This window comes from Periplaneta americana, chromosome 11, assembly GCF_040183065.1.
Source record: "Periplaneta americana isolate PAMFEO1 chromosome 11, P.americana_PAMFEO1_priV1, whole genome shotgun sequence".
Lineage (NCBI taxonomy): Eukaryota > Metazoa > Arthropoda > Insecta > Blattodea > Blattidae > Periplaneta > Periplaneta americana.
The window spans coordinates 28,435,340-28,454,027 of NC_091127.1; positions in this window are offsets into that span (position 1 = coordinate 28,435,340).

Here is an 18,688-nt window from a genome sequence, read left to right on the forward strand (position 1 = left end):
CTTAAACTAAGAAGATTCAATCCGGCATCGGAACTGGAATCCGGTGTTGACTTAGTGGATAGAGCGTCAGCACGTAGAGCTGAAAACCCGGGTTTGGCTCCCGGTGCCGAAGAGAATTATTCTCCACTCCACTCATCCTTCATCACTAAGAAAAATATTCCTGTCCATTAGCCAAGCGTATGTCCCATACCATGTAGGCCTAGGTCTGTAAGTTATATCTTATTTAATTACACTTACCTGAACATAGAGTTAAACTGGAATCGCAACGTAACACAACTGAATTATGTATTGATATTAATATTAATACCGATATTACTAATTAATTATTAATTACTTTCAAATTTCACAAGCTTAGTTCGATTTCATCAGATTCATTCTACTGCACACCAAAATGCAGATAAGATACCATGTCGGCGCAAAACCAGCTTGCCCAGTACATTCATTCATTCATTATATTCCATAGATCTTACATGAGCAATGAAGCTTTAAGATGTGGAACAAGTCAATTTTACAATATTACAAAATTACAATTTTTACAATATTTTACAATTTTTACAGTTTTGCAATTTAGTAATTTTTTACAATATTTTGGCGAGATGTAGTGAGATGAGGTGAGGTCCGAAGAATCGCCAAAAGATTACCTGGCATTTGCCTTTTGGTTGGGGAAAACCTCGGAAAAACCCAACCAGGTAATCAAATCAAAGGGGTGAAATGAAGTGATGCCGAGGACTCTCCATAGACCATCCGGCTTCAGTCCCACGTCTGGGGAAAACCTCGGAAGAAACCATTCAATGAGACCCAATGTGGATCCAACCCAAGCCCGAACGTAGCTCCGGATCAGCAGCCTAGCGAGTCTGCCGACTGAGCTACATCGATGGCTCTACTAAAATTATACAATACATAGCCAATCAGATTATTAAATTTACAAACGCAAACGATCATTCATCAATTGAGCTATATGTATAATACAAAACAAGTAAGTTAATTAAATTTAAGGTATAAACAATTCAATCAGTTGTGATATACAAAAATTGATAATACATAACATGCAAACTACTTCAAATTACAAACACAAACAATATATCAATAGAGCTATACAGATTACTATTCAATTTAAAGCATATACAATTCATCGACCAAAACTATACAAACATATACAATACAAAGTAAGCAGATTAATTCAATTTACAAGCATACTTTCATTAAGCTACACAAATATATTTTTATAAATTATAGAATCAGCTCAAAGAGTTTGAGTGACCACAAGGGTCCTGAATACAATAAACATGTACAAATGTGATGTGATACATTAAAGAAAAAAGAAAGTTAATTGGTGAAGACAAATAAATATAAGTGGATTAATTGAAATAGAGATGGTGATGTAATATTTGAAGAGAATCCTTGATAATATTTATAAGAATAGACATTACATAATCAAAAGGAATGTGAAGTTCCTTAAGATAATTCCATGTGAATTTTGGAATTGAACCTCTACTGCCAAACAGCAAACCAATGACAGACCATTGTTTAAGAGGGACGTTGTACTTTTGAGAAAGATACGGCAGACAAGGTTCATATATGGACTTCTTCTCAATATCAACTTCGGTGGCCTGATTTAGGTTTCTTTCGAAACGGATAGTAGGGTCAAGAACAAGAGCCCGTTTTAAGCGTCCGTTGATAGCAATAATGTCTGCCCGTCTAAAAGAACCATCTGATGATAAACAATGTACTTCCTCATGAATCTCCCAATTTAAAGTTTTTAACGATGTCGCCAAAGCATGTCGTACACGATGATGTCTAGCATTGATCAGCAGCTCGCCTTTAGGGCATTGTCCAAGCACGTGTCCAAGTGAAGTACAATTAATATCAAGTAGATTAATTCAATATATAATCATAAACATCATAAACCTCATGGTCTAGTGGTCAGAGCTTCTGGCTATAGCTCATGAGGTCCCGGGTTCGATTCCTGGTTAGAGCACAGGAATTTTTCCTTAAAGGGGATTATTCCTGTGTTCGTTCCATGGTCTGGAATTTAGGTTAAGTTTAGATTTAAGACCTCTCCTGGCCTACATTATCATAATCATCCTATCACATCATCGGGGTAATGTAACTCCGCCTTCCAGGCGCCCCAACCTCAGAAGTGGGTTACAACTAAGCCACAGCCAGGAGAGAAGACCAGAAATGTCGAAAAGACAACCTGGTGGCATTGGATAAAAAAAATCATCAGTTGAAATTCAATACATACAAATACACTGCATAATGTTATTCGACGGTAACTTGGGAAATGAAGTTCCTCTGTTTATATTTTACTTATTATTCACGTGTTTTTTTTTATATACCAAAAATTAGAACAATAACCCTTTATCGTCTAGCTCTTATTTGTATTGTTCTTTTTATTACACCAGTATATTTCGAAATTAAATTTCAGCAATAAATTTTATTACTGTTTAAATCTTCACTGATGTCATAAGTTATATTGCATTATTAATAGTCATAGCTAGAACGTCGTTATACAAATTTGGTCAGTTAAAAACAACTCATTATATATTCCAGTACTATATTGTTTTTGAAACTTGTATTGTAAAATTAATTAAGACTCAAAACAAGTTAACAAATTTCCCAATTAACAGTTACACAGACGGAAGTGTTCCTCAGTACCATATCTGAGATTGTCATCAATGGTATGAACTTCTTTTTGAAACCGATAGCTAGCGGCGCTTGTGGGTTGCATGTTCCTTGTCGATTCCCACCTTTATATTTAGTGCGGGGGTTGTGTAATCTTTTATAGCTATTTTATGTGTCTCTGGAAATGTTACTGCTGAATAAAGAATTCGCGAAGACACTAAGGGGGATTGTTTTTGTTTATAATGCCATGTTTTTTTCAGACAGAGGTCTATAAATGTGTGCTATAATGTCATGTTAATGAATCTAAATGTTTATTGGACGCCTTTCTATCTTTTGGGTTCGAGACCACCTGCTAGAAGTATAAATTTTAGATGAAAGAAATATTTCACTTGATATCGCGTGCTACATATTAAGACACGTAGTAAATAAGTTACAGAATAGTCCTAATTGTCATTTTAATTATGTGGCTAGTGAAAAGAAACGAGATTTATGAGGCGTTAATGTTGGCAGTATTGTACGTTAATAAGGCCTAAGTCGTAAATAATTATATATATTTTAGGTATTTAGGCCTATGCATAGTTTCATTCAGAATTTGACTTCATCTATGAGAAATGCATATTCTGCCATTTTGAAGGTCCGTTCTGGGTTTCAAATGGAAACTTGCATAAAACACTCAATGTGAGTTAATATTCGAAAGACTTTTATCTAACAAGGGAAAGGTTTCGGTTCGAACACGAATTTCGTATCCAAAATTTGTATACAGGCCCATTTTTACATCTCTGTAAAGCTCCCAAAAGCTTTCTTTTGTGTAATGTGTGGTTTGTCTGTTAGAGCACTGTACAAGTTGAGGGGTGGGAAGAGTAATGCACAAGTTAAGGGGATGGGACATCTTATCCGTAAGCCTAGCCTAGCCTAGCCTAGCCTAGCCTAGAAGCTAGTGCGAGTGGTAAAATGTCTAAAGCCCATTTAAGAACATTTTTCGCCAACGTTCTGTCTGAAAATATTGCAGCTAATCAAAAGTATATACTGTTGTGTGAGTCATTGAATGCGCACAAGGACGCAACCTTAATAAATGAATCATTCTAAGGCTAAGACATGGCATGTATGATCATTCCACCTAAAAAAACTAAATATATCCAGACTCTGAATATCTATTTCCTTAGACAAAACAAAATATATGCTCGGAGGATAACAGATTACATAAGGACTCTTGCTGAGAATCCAGAACTTAACTTGGGAAATCGAGTGTTTATAATGGAAATGCACTCTGTTATTCATAACCAGTTGCCTGCTCCAGTATATCGCCCTATGCTTCAGTATTCCTGGCAGTCAGCTGGTTACGTGAATCGTGAACAAGTCTCGGACTTCAAAAATGTAATTCAGGTGGCATTTGATTTTTCAGCACTGGAGTGTGGTTCAGAAGATTGTTCAGGTGTTGCTTCTGCATGTTGTGCTTATTGCTCTGCTCCATGCTGTTTCATGCATTTTATAGAGAATCCTCATGTACATTTTTAAAGAAGTGTATTGACCAATACCTACCAAACGGAGAGTTACACAAATGAATGCTTTTACGATCTTCATCCCCATTGTGAGGTAAGCGTCTGTACAAATTTTTAACCAAAAATTCCTGTTCGAGCCGAAACACTTCCCTTGTAAGAACTAACATTTAAAATTTAGGTACATTTTTTTTCATTTCTACATCACACAGTAATACAAAAAAAAAACGGTGGTTTCATAATGTATAATTGCAAAAATTTATCAGATGATAAGTGCGATTGTTATAAACTCGATGTAGAAATGAAATTGATGATGTGAAATATTTTACATACGCGCCCTTGGTTTCAGCCGATGTTGAACGCAGTTTTTCCGCATACAAGGTTATACTATCCGACACTCGGCGGTCATTTTCATTTGAAACTTTGAAAATGAATGTTGATTACTGCAGCAGGAACCGAAATCAGGCGAACAAAGTGCAAGAAAAGTAAGGTACAGAATAGATGTGATAAATAAATTAATGTAACAGTTAAATATAGGAAAAGCAAAATTGTACGCCATATACAGTTTTCGGCATTCTAAAACTGTAATTCAAAACTCTAGAAACATCTTTTCAGACATGTTTTACCAAATTTGTGACAATTTAAGGGGAGAGGATGGTATTTTTTAAGTTTTTTTCCTATTTGGTGTAAAATATTAATTTTTTTTGTATGTAGAGAGCTCATACCCGTAGCAACTCAACCAAATAAAAATATTTTGAAAAAAAAATTTGGGGACCCAATTTTGAAAAAAAAAATGTACCCAATGCAGGATTGTACTGAAACCGATATATCTAAACCGTTTTTAAAGATAGATTCAAACAGTTTTTTGCAATGTATTTGCAAAAGCATGGTCTACAAACTGTCTGTAACAGAATTTTGATATTAGTCCCTAAATTATAAAATAAACAATTAAATTTTAATAACAATTTTCTGATTTCCTTTCTTGCAAACAAACGGACATATTTTAAAAATGAACTCAATTAACAAAATTCTGTTACAGGGAAAAGTTTCCTAATAGTTTAAAGAATGTGTGTTCTAAATTTCATGCATGTATCTTTAATAGTTCAGAAATTATATCCATTTTTGTCTGGCAATGTAGCATAAAAACGTGAAGTTACTGGAAACCGATAAAGGGGGCGTGTGATTTAAAAAGCCATAGCGCAGGAAGTTTAAAAATGACGTCTCAACATCCGATAAGGGCACAAGTACCCACCAAATGTTATGCAATGCATTCCACACATATCAAAGAGTATTTTAAAGAAACAATTTTTTTTTTTTGAAAATTTAATTTACCGGAAACAACAATAAAAGTGGGCGAGTGATTTAAAAATCTATAAAAATGGCGACTGAACATCCGATAAGGACACAGATACCTACAAAATGTTATGCTATGCATTCCACACATATCACAGAGCATTTTAAAGAATTTTTTTTTCTGAAAATTTACTCATTTTTCACCAAAAAATACCATCCTCTCTCCTTAAGTATGATTTCCAACAATTATTCTCAACCTCACCAGCATTTCAGACCTTTCCGATATTAACCCTTATATAGGCCTACAATGATTGTATTGTCTTGATTTTATAACACGCAATAATCGTATACAAAACACGGAACGTGCTTGCTTAGGCGTGTGTCAAATTCGCTTCCGCTACCTGTACTTGAAACACCGACTACATTCTGACCGGCTTCTTGTGTTCATCTCAGACTAATACAAATATACCGATGTCACGGCCCTAGACATGAGTAAGAATGAATGTTAAATGTTAAAATGTTATGTTTTATTTAACGACGCTCGCAACTGCAGAGGTTATATCAGCGTCGCCGGATGTGCCGGAATTTTGTCCCGCAGGAGTTCTTTTACATACCAGTAAATCTACTGACATGAGTCTGTCGCATTTAAGCACACTTAAATGCCATCGACCTGGCCCGGGATCGAACCCGCAACCTTGGGCATAGAAGGCCAGCGCTATACCAACTCGCCAACCAGGTCGACAATAAGAATGATATTGACATTTAAAAATAATAAATATAAATTAATTTGTAACTCTTTAAGTATGGACGATTTAAGTGGAGGCAGAGGTGAAATTTTCGAACAAAACTGAAGAAAAAATGAAATTTGGTTTTTTCCATTTGTATTATCTTTATTTTCTTATTCCGATGTTAGTTTTTGATTTTGTGCCCTTTAAAAGTATGAAATTAAAACCAAGATAACTGCATTACTATATTATTCCCATAATAAACTAATTCTTATCATTATTTATATACCTTCTCTGAACATATAAATAAAAAGAAATATTGAAAATTTCTTACAATATGGTGCATGGAGCATTTTATATCAAACGATATAAAGTTTTATAAAATTATTAATATTTACAGAACTGTTGTGCTTAGAAAGTTGAAACCTAGTATGCCCGTTACTAATAACATACTTAGTACCCATGATCAATTTCAAACAAATCGGATAAATTTTGTGGATTTTGAAATATTCACCTCTGCCTCCCCTTAATATTTCTTAGGCTTCATCTTAAAATAAATATAGGACAGTAAAAATATCCAAGGCCCTAGTTGCTGCTCAAACCCACGACCTATAGCTTAGATAATTTTGTAGCTATGCACCTTATCAGTTTCGAACTAATTTGTTATTTTGTCTTGAGTAAAAATCATCATACAATTACCTTTCAATTTAATCTGTATTCTTTTCAGAACACTATTTATGTAAGCATAAACTTTAAACTAGGTAGAGAAATAGGTTGAAATTGATTTTTCATATCAGATACATTAGTTAGTTAGCCACATAAAAACGCAAGGCTTCCGACATATCCATAAAAGTTGCCATGGTTACTCAAATCCTACATTCGTTTGTTTTCTTTGTACGGTTGTCATACGCTGTATGTAATGGAAAAAGAAAGACATACAAAGCATGTTAACAATTCTTGCGTGTGATCGTTTACCTACTCATTGTTAATAGAGCTGGGTGGGCTTTTGTTTTCTCTTGTTTTCGATTAAAAGTTTCGTACTGGGTTTACATTCCTTAAATGGAATACGCTATTTCATTTGGTGGAAAATTTTATACTAAAATTTCATTTCAAGTTTGGATGTTGTGTTATTAATAAAATAGTAGTTTATGAATATTAGACTTCTAGGAGTGAGTAGATTGTAATAGTCTGGACATGACAAACTCGTCTAATATTAAAATAAGTTATTTTCAGAGTACGTAGCTTATAGACGTTTCTGAAGTAGGCCTACAACGTATAAACAAAAGCAAATAAAAGAAATACACTAGAAATACGACGTATTGTATGTATACAATGTTTGTTAAAAAAATACTAACGTTCCAACATGAGAAACGTCAAACCAATGTGACATTTTCTAAACTTGAAATGGTGAATCTATATTTCATGCGTATGGTCTTCGGACATGGCAAAGCCTCATGTTGAAATCGAAATAAATTATTAAAACAGCATGGGACATACGAGACTTTCATGCATAATGTATGGAAACAAAATAAAAAATATTATTCCTCGACCGTATTGTTTACAAATTTCTCCAATACTCTACTACGGGATAGGGAAACGTCAAATTGTAGGAATTGAGTTACTCTGTTGAGGCAGTAGACGTGTCTTTAATATGATAATTAGTGCTTTTAATTAGAATATTGATTACCATGACAGAACAGGGAGTTAAACAGTTGTGTTCTCCAGTGGCGTAGCATGAAATTTTGAGCAGGGGAAGCTAACTCAAGTTGTCTTTCATGCAATATAAGAAAACGTATTACAAAAATACAGTCTTAAAATAAATAGTTGTCAATTTCAAGTCAGCAGTCGAAGATTGGTTGGAACCTCGTAAGTAACACCAATAAGGCATGACCTCAAATGATACGTAGTAAAATATGATTTCACGGTTTATACATATCTCTTAACAAATAGACACGTAAACGTATAACATTAGCTCACTCCCTGTCGTACTTAGAGAAATCACAATATTAGTATCATTACGTAAGTATGCGTCTGTCTTTTGGTTGTGTCCTTCATTGACAGCAAGGGAGTCGGTCATTTGTTTTTTAAATCACACTTTTGTTCGTAAGTCAGACTTGATAATACAATTTTCCTAAAAAAAATTCAAGTAAATTAGTGTCAGGAACTGTTATTTCACTCATTATTTATTATATCAGCCACAATGCACACTAACACTTCAACTGAACACAACTGACGAAAAGGGATAACTCGGAAACTACTTATTTTACTGTAAATGTTAAAGATAGCTTCTTGGGATCCTTGCGACTAGGGTAGTTTAGTTAGAAAGGGATGGAAAATCTGCAGGGTTGATTACACAGGTCCACACCTGTGGAGTAACGGTTAGCGCGTCTAGCCGCGAAACCAGGTGGCCCGGGTTCGATTCCCGGTCGGGGCAAGTTACCTGGTTGAGGTTTTTTTCCGGGGCTTTCCCTCAACCCAATAGGAGCAAATGCTGGATAACTTTCGGTGTTGGACCCCGGACTCATTTCACCGGCATTATCACCTTCATCTCATTCAGACGCTAAATAACCTAAGCTGTTGATAAAGCGTCGTAAAATAACCAACTAAAAAAATTCATTACACAGAAGAAACCAGTCTGCTTGGAAGCTGGTGTGTGCAGGCTTCTTGTTTACTGCTGCATCACAAGTCATCCTGAGCTGCCGCATCACAATATTTAACGCGTAAATATAAATTTTATTAAAATTAATAAATAATTTTCTCCATAAACTGCAGGTTTATTATGAAATTATTATTAACTGGAGAAGCTAAGCTTTTTAGCTTACATTGACGCTACGCCACTGGTGTTCTCTCTCACTGGCTCTGTTTGATCTGCAGGATGAACCGAAAGTAAAAGGTAAAAAAGGTAAAGGTATCACCGTAACATGCCATGAAGGCAATTGGGGGGGGCATGGAAGTAGAGCCCCATGCTATCCATGACCTTGGCACTAGAATGAGGTGGTGTGGTCGGTACCACGCTCTGACCGCCTTTTACCGCCGGGAAGGAGGCTAAGTGAACCTCGGGGACGTTCTGAAAGTTTGGCAATGAGAAAAAATCCTGTCACCACTTGGGATCGAACCCCGGGACCTTCCAGTCTGTAGCCAGCTGCTCTACAAACTGAGCTACCCGGCCGCCAAGTAGTGGCATTAATTTTATGGACTTATTCTTTGACATATTTCAGACAAAAAGGTTTTATATAATTTTGCTCGTTTTCTCTTCCTTTTCGAAATAAAAATTGTTTCTATGAAACATTTCATAGCGTGTTTTGAGAAAGCCATTGATTTAATTCCCAATATGCTCACTTAATTTAAGAGAGCAGTACGTTATGATAAGAAATGATTGAAAGAATTTTAGTTTTGTCCTTTAAAAGTGACGAAATTTGATCCGAACAAAAGTAACTTTTCATTCTTCAAAGGAATTTTACAATGTTACTTTTGTTCGGATCAAATTTCCCTAGACTGTGCAAGATTAATCCAGTCTTTATCATCATATTCTGCCTCCCTCAAATACATTTTAATATTATCCTTCCATCTACTGTATTATGTTTCGGCCTCCCCAAAGGTCTTTTTCCCTCCGGTCTCCCAACTAACACTCTATATAAATTTCTGGATTCGCCCATACGTGCTACATGCCCTGCCCATCTCAAATATTTGAATTTAATGTTCCTAATTATGTCAGGTGAAGAATACAATGCATACAGTTCTGCGTTGTGTAACTTTCTCCATTCTCCTGTAACTTCATCCCTTACAGCCCCAAATATTTTCCCAAGCACCTTATTCTCAAACACCCTTAATATCTGCTCCTCTCTCAAAATGAGAGTCCAGGTTACATACAGCCATACAGAAGAACCGACAATATAACTGTTTTATAAATTCTAACTTTCAGATTTTTTGACAGCAGACTAGATGACAAAAGCTTCTCAACCGAATAATAACAGGCATTTCCCATATTTATTCCCGAGTGTCATTTATATTTGTTACTATTGCTCCAAGATATTTTAATTTTTCCACCTCTTCGAAAGATAAATCTCCACTTTTTATATTTCCATTTCGTAGAATATTCTGGTCACAAGACATAATCATATACTTCGTATTTTCGGGATTTACTTCCAAACCTATCGCTTTACTTGCTTCAAGTAAAAATTCCGCGTTGTCCCTAATAGTTTGTGGATTTTCTCCTAACATATTTACTCATCCGCATAGAAAAGAAGCTTATGTAACCCGTTCAATTCCAAACCCTCTCTGTTATCCTGAACTTACCTAATGATATATTCCAGAGCGAAGTTAAAAAGTAAAGGTGATAGTGCATATCCTTGCTTTAGCCCGCAGTGAATTGGAAAAGCATCAGACAGAAGCTGGCCTATACGGTCTCTACTGTAGGTTTCATTGAGACACATTTTAATTAATCGAACTAGTTACATCAGCTGCTTGTCTATGCGGATGACGTGAATATGTTAGGAGAAAATCCACAAACGATTAGGGAAAACACGGGAATTTTACTTGAAGCAAGTAAAGAGATGGGTTTGGAAGTAAATCCCGAAAAGACTAAGTATATGATTATGTCTCGTAACGAGAATATTGAACGAAATGGAAATATAAAAATTGGAAATTTATCTTTTGAAGAAGTGGAGAAGTTCAAATATCTTGGAGCAACAGTAACAAATATAAATTATACTCGGGAGGAAATTAAACGCAGAATAAATATGGGAAATCCCTGTTGTTATTCGGTTGAGAAGCTTTTATCATCCAGTCTGCTGTCAAAAAATCTGAAAGTTAGAATTTATAAAACAGTTATATTACCGGTTGTTCTTTACGGTTGTGAGACTTGGACTCTCACTTTGAGAGAGGAACATAGGTTAAGGGTGTTTGAGAATAAGGTGCTTAGGAAAATATTTGGGGCTAAGAGGGATGAAGTTACAGGAGAATGGAGAAAGTTACACAACACAGAACTGCACGCATTGTATTCTTGACCTGACACAATTAGGAACATTAAATCCAGACGTTTGAGATGGGCAGGGCATGTAGCACGTATGAGCGAATCCAGAAATGCATATAGAGTGTTAGTTGGGAGGCCGGAGGGAAAAAAGACCTTTGGGGAGGCCGAGACGTAGATGGGAAGATAATATTAAGATGGATTTGAGGGAGATGGGATATGATGATAGAGAATGGATTAATCTTGCTCAGGATAGGGACCAATGGCGGGCTTATGTGAGGGTGGCAATGAACCTCCGGATTCCTTAAAAGCCAGTAAGTAAGTAAGTAAGTATGAATACCCGGTACGCCTAGTTCTTTTTTATGTCATGTAAACTTGACTCTTGACCAAAGTTTTTAGACACCCGGTAGTCAGTTTTTTCTGCCATGTAAAGTTGACCCTTGACCAAAGTTTTCAGACACCCGGTAGTCATTTTTTCTGCCATGTAAACTTGACCCTTGACCAAAGCTTTCAGACACCCGGCAGTCGGTTTTTTCTGCCATGTAAACTTGACCCATGACCAAAGTTTTCAGACACCCGGTAGTCGGTTTTTTCTGCCATGTAAACTGGATCCGTGGACACATGTAGGCGCTGGGTCACAACCGCCGTCGCGTTGAGTGTAGCCCTCGGCGTCATCGAGGCAGCTGCGTGCTTCGGTCCTCCCTACCGAATAAATTACGGCATGGTGCCAAATATCACATAATTCCATAATTGCGGGATATTTTGTAGGCTCGGTCCCCTAACGCAATTTTGATATCGCAGTGAACAGTTGAAGGAGATCAATGTTTGTGGGTCACTGCGTTTATAGTGTTCGTTAAAATTGGAGTTCCTGTTGGTTGTTGAGATACGATATCGAATAACATCTTCAAACCGATATCACAGTCTACTATATACAGTCGCGAAGCTTGAGGTGTTTTTTTTTTTTTTGCAAATCTCGTGATAAAGCGCTCCAAGTGGTTAGCAACTAGAAACAATAGACTGTCCATGGTTGACTTTGGACTGTGTCGTATTTCTATCGAGTGCTAGCTCCTTGCGTATTTCACATTGATGCTTGTGAAATGTTCGTTATTGGTTATAATGAAAATGTTAATGGCTAAAATATAATAATTGGAATAATAATATGGGACAAGGAGGAGACGTTTGTAATGCTATAAACTGTAGCAACAGTAAGAGAAAGAGGCCAGAGTTATCCTTTTTCCGGTTTCCGAAAGATTCAGAAAGGTTCCTGGGTTTCCACAAGAATGCTGTGCAGAAACAAAACTGTTAATTTGAAGTTCTTTGTGACTGTTAGAATACATTATATCCTTAAATTTCACAATGAAATGTTTCAGTCTAACCGAAAGGACATTAGATACCGGTTAAAGTTCTGTCACTTAGGCTGCTAAATTTCCAGAGAAATGAATGTTAGGTCTACTTTTTTTTCAGAGGATATATTTTTAATTGTAGCTATTAATTTTGTTATTACTTTTATGTGTTACTTTACTAAAGACGTAGAAAAACCTAAGTTTGTTTTAATGAAATTTATTGATCACGTTTTATTTTCAATTCCGGTGGGATTATTATTGCTTAGGCCTACTTTTTTCTTCAAAGGATATGTTTTTAATTATAGCTGTTAATTTTGTTGTTATTTTTATTTGTTGCTTTACTAGAGACTTAGAAATAGTCTGTTACAATAACATTTATTGATCACGTTTTATTTCCAATTCTGGTGTGATTATTATTGCTTAACCTCATTCCACTTTGTTAACTACGTAAGCCTACACTACAAGTACCAGTACACGTAAGTTACTCCATTAATTCATATTTCCATTATTATTGTTGTAAAGGGAAATGCAAATTAATCTTTATTGGTTTCATAGTTAATTATCGCTATAATCTTGAATGAGTGAAGCGATTATAGTAAATTTCAGTTCGTTTTGCACAAACAAAAATTATATTAACTTATTTCTTGCAGGTATCTTCGAGTTTATGGTGGAATTTAATATACTTCATTAAAATAATAAATTAACTTTATGCATTTAATATTTCAATAATGGAAGGAAGGTGTTAATTTTTCCAAAAGAAGACGACAACGAAAGTGTAACATATTTTTCGGCTGCTAGGAAAGAGATCTGCGATGATGAGGCGATAGTAGCGATCCTAGTGGTGGGCAACTACCCATGTTTGCATTTTTACTACATATTGAGCTTCGCGACTGTATATAGTAGACTGTGCCGATATATTGAGGTAGAAATCAGCTTAAGGTTTTTATAGCAAACTAGTGATATAGCTGCCACTCACTGAAATATAGAAATCAAAATCTAATTTAAGTTATTCTCTACATCTACTTAAATAACCGCAAAACGTTTCACTTTCATATCATCAATATAGCATTAATATGTATAATTAATGAAAAATAGTCACATCATGGCATTAACTACAATAATATTTCATTTCTAATGGTAATAATGTTATCAAACCACTTCAGGTTTAGAAGTTTTTAATATCCAATACACAGCTGTACCTAGAAAATTACACACCACAGAATCGAACCTGTAAATTATTTTTAGTAACTTACGTTTTTAATAACCAATTTAATTGGAGCTCTAAATATGTCAGCATTCTAGCAGATCATGGCCTTCGTGTAATATTGTTTACTGTAGTGTGTGTTTTGTTTTATTCTGAAATGCAATTAGCTTGTTTAGCGTTTTTTTAATTGTATAATATAAAATTCGTTCAGGACACTACTAGCTAGTTCTGAAAACTGACGACAGATGGATTTTGGAAAATAGGAAAATTATGTTGAAAAATTGACATTTCACTGAAAACTACTATTTTTCTGAAAAACTTTGATGTCCAAGCTTCAAAATGAGGGGTCATTTATTAAAATCCGTTCAGTCATTTTCCCGTAATTTCCATTACCAGTTCAAATTATATATTTTATCGCTAGAGCCAGACTATTTAGTAAAAAACAAATTATATGATATATATGCAAATTCTATAATTTAGATAATTTGTTTATTGAGTAATATTATAAATACAAATTTTATATTACCATAATTTTGTCTAAAATCCAATGCACGGGACTTCTGACTGTACGTGCTTTGTACCCATCTATCTAATTGGTTTAATTTTTATCCTGTTACTAGCGACGCCCTGTATCAAATGCGGGAGAAAGCTATGAAAATTACATTGTGGTAAACAGCGCCAGCGGGATTCGAACCAACGACCGAGTGCAGACTTTGAACACATGTCCCGTTCTCTACCCCTACACCTCAATCTCAGGCACAACCCCAGACAGTTGTTCTGGGCAGGTTTTCCCTAGTCCGAATATAACAATTCCCATGTATTTGCAAGAGACATGGGCTGCTGTCTACCTCTGCTACGTGTACGATTCATGACATAATTATCATCAAAATAATCGAAGATTGTGGTTAGCTCATCCATAACATTTTATATACAGTAGATATCGTCAAGGGAAGATACACGAAGGGAGGGAAAATTGTGGTGGCGAATAGTGATGAAGAAATGAAATTGGTGACAAAATATGGTGACGACAAAATTGAATTGGTGACAAAATGTTGCAGTACCAAAATGTAATATGTGACGAAATCACCGGGTGACAAAAAATCGGTGACAACAATTCCGAATCCCCACTACCGTACCGATTTTTCACCCCATTCGAAAAATACTAATCACAGTAAAATTGCAAACAACTATAATTTTACTCTAAACCAGTGGATGCCATCTATTCTAATAATAAATCTGTAGCCGAAATTTTTCTGGTAATTTTCGATTTTACAAAAATAATTGGCCCTAACATATATAATTAACCACCCTGAAACCGAAAATAGCTTTTTTGAAATTTTTTTGTTTGTATGTCTGTCTGTCTGTCTGTATGTTTGTTACCTTTTCACGCGATAATGGCTGAACGGATTTCGATGAAAATTGGAATATAAATTAAGTTCGTTGTAACTTAGATTATAGGCTATATGGCATTCAAAATACATTATTTAAAAGGGGGATTATAAGGGGGCTTGAATTAAATAAATCGAAATATCTCGCTTATTATTGCTTTTTATGAAAAATGTTACATAATAAAAATTTCTTTAAAAATCATTGCCGATAAATTTTATTCTTTGAAAAATTTTGATAGGACTGATATTTAATGAGATAAATGAGTTTTAAAATTAAAATAACTGCCATCTAAGGCCGTGTAATGAACTAAAAAACAAATGACTTCGTCTGTAAGGGGCCTTGGACAGCAACAATCGAAAGCTATGAAAGATAGCCTACAGATAATGTTTCTGCGTTTCTGTGAAGTAATATCGGAAGCTAAATTAACCGATTTGTATAATTAATTATTAATTCACCATTGGAAAGTGTAGTTTCTCTAGATGGACATAATGCTATAATATTGTCACAGTAACTTCTGAGTGAATCGAGGACAGGTAAGATTAAAATAGATTCTTATGCACAGAAAACTTGATAGGCTATTCTGTACATTCGTTTCCTGTATTTCCTAAACTAATTTTTATGACCAAATGAGTGGTCTCTGGATCAAAATGATCGCATTTTAATTCTTTAGTTAAATTTAAATTAAGTAACATAATAAACGATTTATCCTTCTATCAAACACGAATGTTCCCTGGATCAAATGTCCTATTTTAATTATGTAATTACTTTATATTTATTTCTAACGGGTGCAGCGGAGCGCACGGGTACGGCTAGTCCAAAATAAGATTTTAAGCAATAGTTTTTTTTTTGTATTTTCCGAAAGAAATTAAAAAACAATTACGACAGTCACAGATGGATATTGAATCCACTTTTGGAGAGATGCATTCACCTGGGGGAAAATTAATTGAAATAATATGTAGGCCTACCTATTGATGGAATATTGGAACTAGACCTTTTCTCGCAGTACATAGACAAGTTTTATATAGGAAGTAAAGCGCACGAATGTGCATAAAGATAGTATAATAGTTTAACAGTTTTCCTTGCGGTATTCACTTAGTTTTTTTTGCGTTTTAAATACTTATAATGGTACCTTTCACATAGATTCTCATATAGTTCACACACTTTCACTTGGATTATGGAAATATTTTTTTTTGCAGAATTTATGGTGGTAGCCAAGTACTGCTAGTTCAGTGATCGCGCTTTTTAATTCCTGATTGGTCAAGTGTCAAGTTTACATGGCAGAAAAAACTGACTACCGGGTGTCTAAAAACTTTGGTCAAGGGTCAAGTTTACATGGCAGAAAAAACTGACTACCGGGTGTCTAAAACTTTGGTCAAGAGTCAAGTTTACATGGCAGAAAAAACTGACTACCGGGTGTCTAAAAACTTTGGTCAAGGGTCAAGTTTACATGGCAGAAAAAACTGACTACCGGGTGTCTAAAAATTGTCAAGGGTCAAGTTTACATGGCAGAAAAAACTGACTACCGGGTGTCTAAAAACTTTGGTCAAGGGTCAAGTTTACATGGCAGAAAAAACTGACTACCGGGTGTCTAAAACTTTGGTCAAGAGTCAAGTTTACATGGCAGAAAAAACTGACTACCGGGTGTCTAAAAACTTTGGTCAAGGGTCAAGTTTACATGGCAGAAAAAACTGACTACCGGGTGTCTAAAACTTTGGTCAAGGGTCAAGTTTATATGGCAGAAAAAACTGACTACCGGGTGTCTAAAAACTTTGGTCAAAGGTCAAGTTTACATGGCAGAAAAAACTGACTACCGGGTGTCTAAAAATTGTCAAGGGTCAAGTTTACATGGCAGAAAAAACTGACTACCGGGTGTCTAGAAACTTTGTCAAAGGTCAAGTTTACATGGCAGAAAAAACTGACTACCGGGTGTCTAAAAACTTTGGTCAAGGGTCAAGTTTACATGGCAGAAAAAACTGACTACCGGGTGTCTAAAAACTTAAGTCTAGTTTCGATTAACCATGGTATCAGTTGGATAAAACTCCTACCAGATCTCTTATCTCTTCTGTCTCCTTGTTCGTAGCAGTTCTTGCTCTTGGGGTGTAGATAGTTATTCGGATGTCCTCAACAAGAAAGTTCTCCCTCGCTAACTCGTAAGCAAAGCGGGAAGGTGTCTATTTTGAGATTACTAGCGTTCTCTTGAGATATCTTGCCTTTGTACTGTCTATTAGAAAAGTTTTATAACAAAAGAATATCTCGAACTTGCAAAAGAAGGTCTTAAATTTTTGATAACATTAGCAACCTCGTACTTATTTTGTATAAGTTTCTTGTCTACGATTTCCATCAAAAACAATAGCGAGAAATCTCCTTTAACTTCAAAATGGTATCACCACAGTTTAGTATATAGTCACGAAGCTTGAGTTTATGAGGGTACTAGGAACAATAGACTGTGCAAGTACTATGTCGCATTGTCTGTAATGAGGCGATAGTAGCGATCCTAGTGGTTGGCAACTACCTATGGATGCATATTTACTACGTATTGAGCTTCGTGACTGTATATACTAGACTGTGATATCACTGTGTGTGTATCAAATACTTAGTCCAAATTTGAGAAGCGTATTTCTGGAAAAAAAAAAAAAAAAAAAAAAAAAACAGACAAATTTACGTCATTAACTATTTTTTACATTATAACTACTGATACATTTTTATTTTTATTTTAAACTTTGTCCAGATTTATTCTTCTAAATTCAAAATAAATGTATGTCCATAAGGCATTTTTATTTCATTTTGTAAACCATCTCACGACCATTCTCAGCTCTTTACACGGTCCCTCATGGGGTCGCAAACACCACTTTGGGAACTACTGGTGTATACTATTATTTTTTATTAGTGAAAAAATGCGTAAAAATCTGTAACGGAGAAAACAGAAGACAAAATTTGGTTTTATATTTAGCGTTGTTACAAGTACGTACAGTTACTAAAATTGACCTACTTCATATAAGAGAACTTCTTGGAGAAGAATTTTGTCTTCCATAATCTAAAAATAGTATATTAGGCCTATGTAGCTAATCGGCGATGTATGCAATGGAGGGGAAAAGGAACTGGCCACCCTACCCCATTATCTCCTGGCCTAGTTGCCTCATAAGTGGTGTCACTTTTGAGGTTCAGACCTGTCTTCGGATAGTTGACTAAACAACAATCTAAAAATACCAAAACCTAAGAACTTAAAATTTTGACTAAAATGGCCATTTAAAGTGTTTATGAAAATCTATCTTAACACATGTATGGCAAATGGATATAATTTATTAAACGTCAATAATGGAGCAGGGTATTGGGTTATTTAGCCTCGCTGGGATTGGTGATAGCGAGAAAGTATTTGGCGAGATGAGGTCGAGGATTTAGCATATTCGTCTTACGGTTGGGGAAAACCTCGGAATAAACCCAACCAAGTAATCATCTCAAGCGGGTATCAAACCCGCACCCGAACGCAACTCCGGATCAGCATGCAAACGCGCTACCGGCTGAGCTACGCCGGTGGCTAAAACACCTGTACAAAATCACCTCCTAGTAAACATTTTGCACAAAATATCGAACACACGTCCCTTTTGTTGAAAGTTCGTTATTCGAATGAGCTAAATCTTAAACAC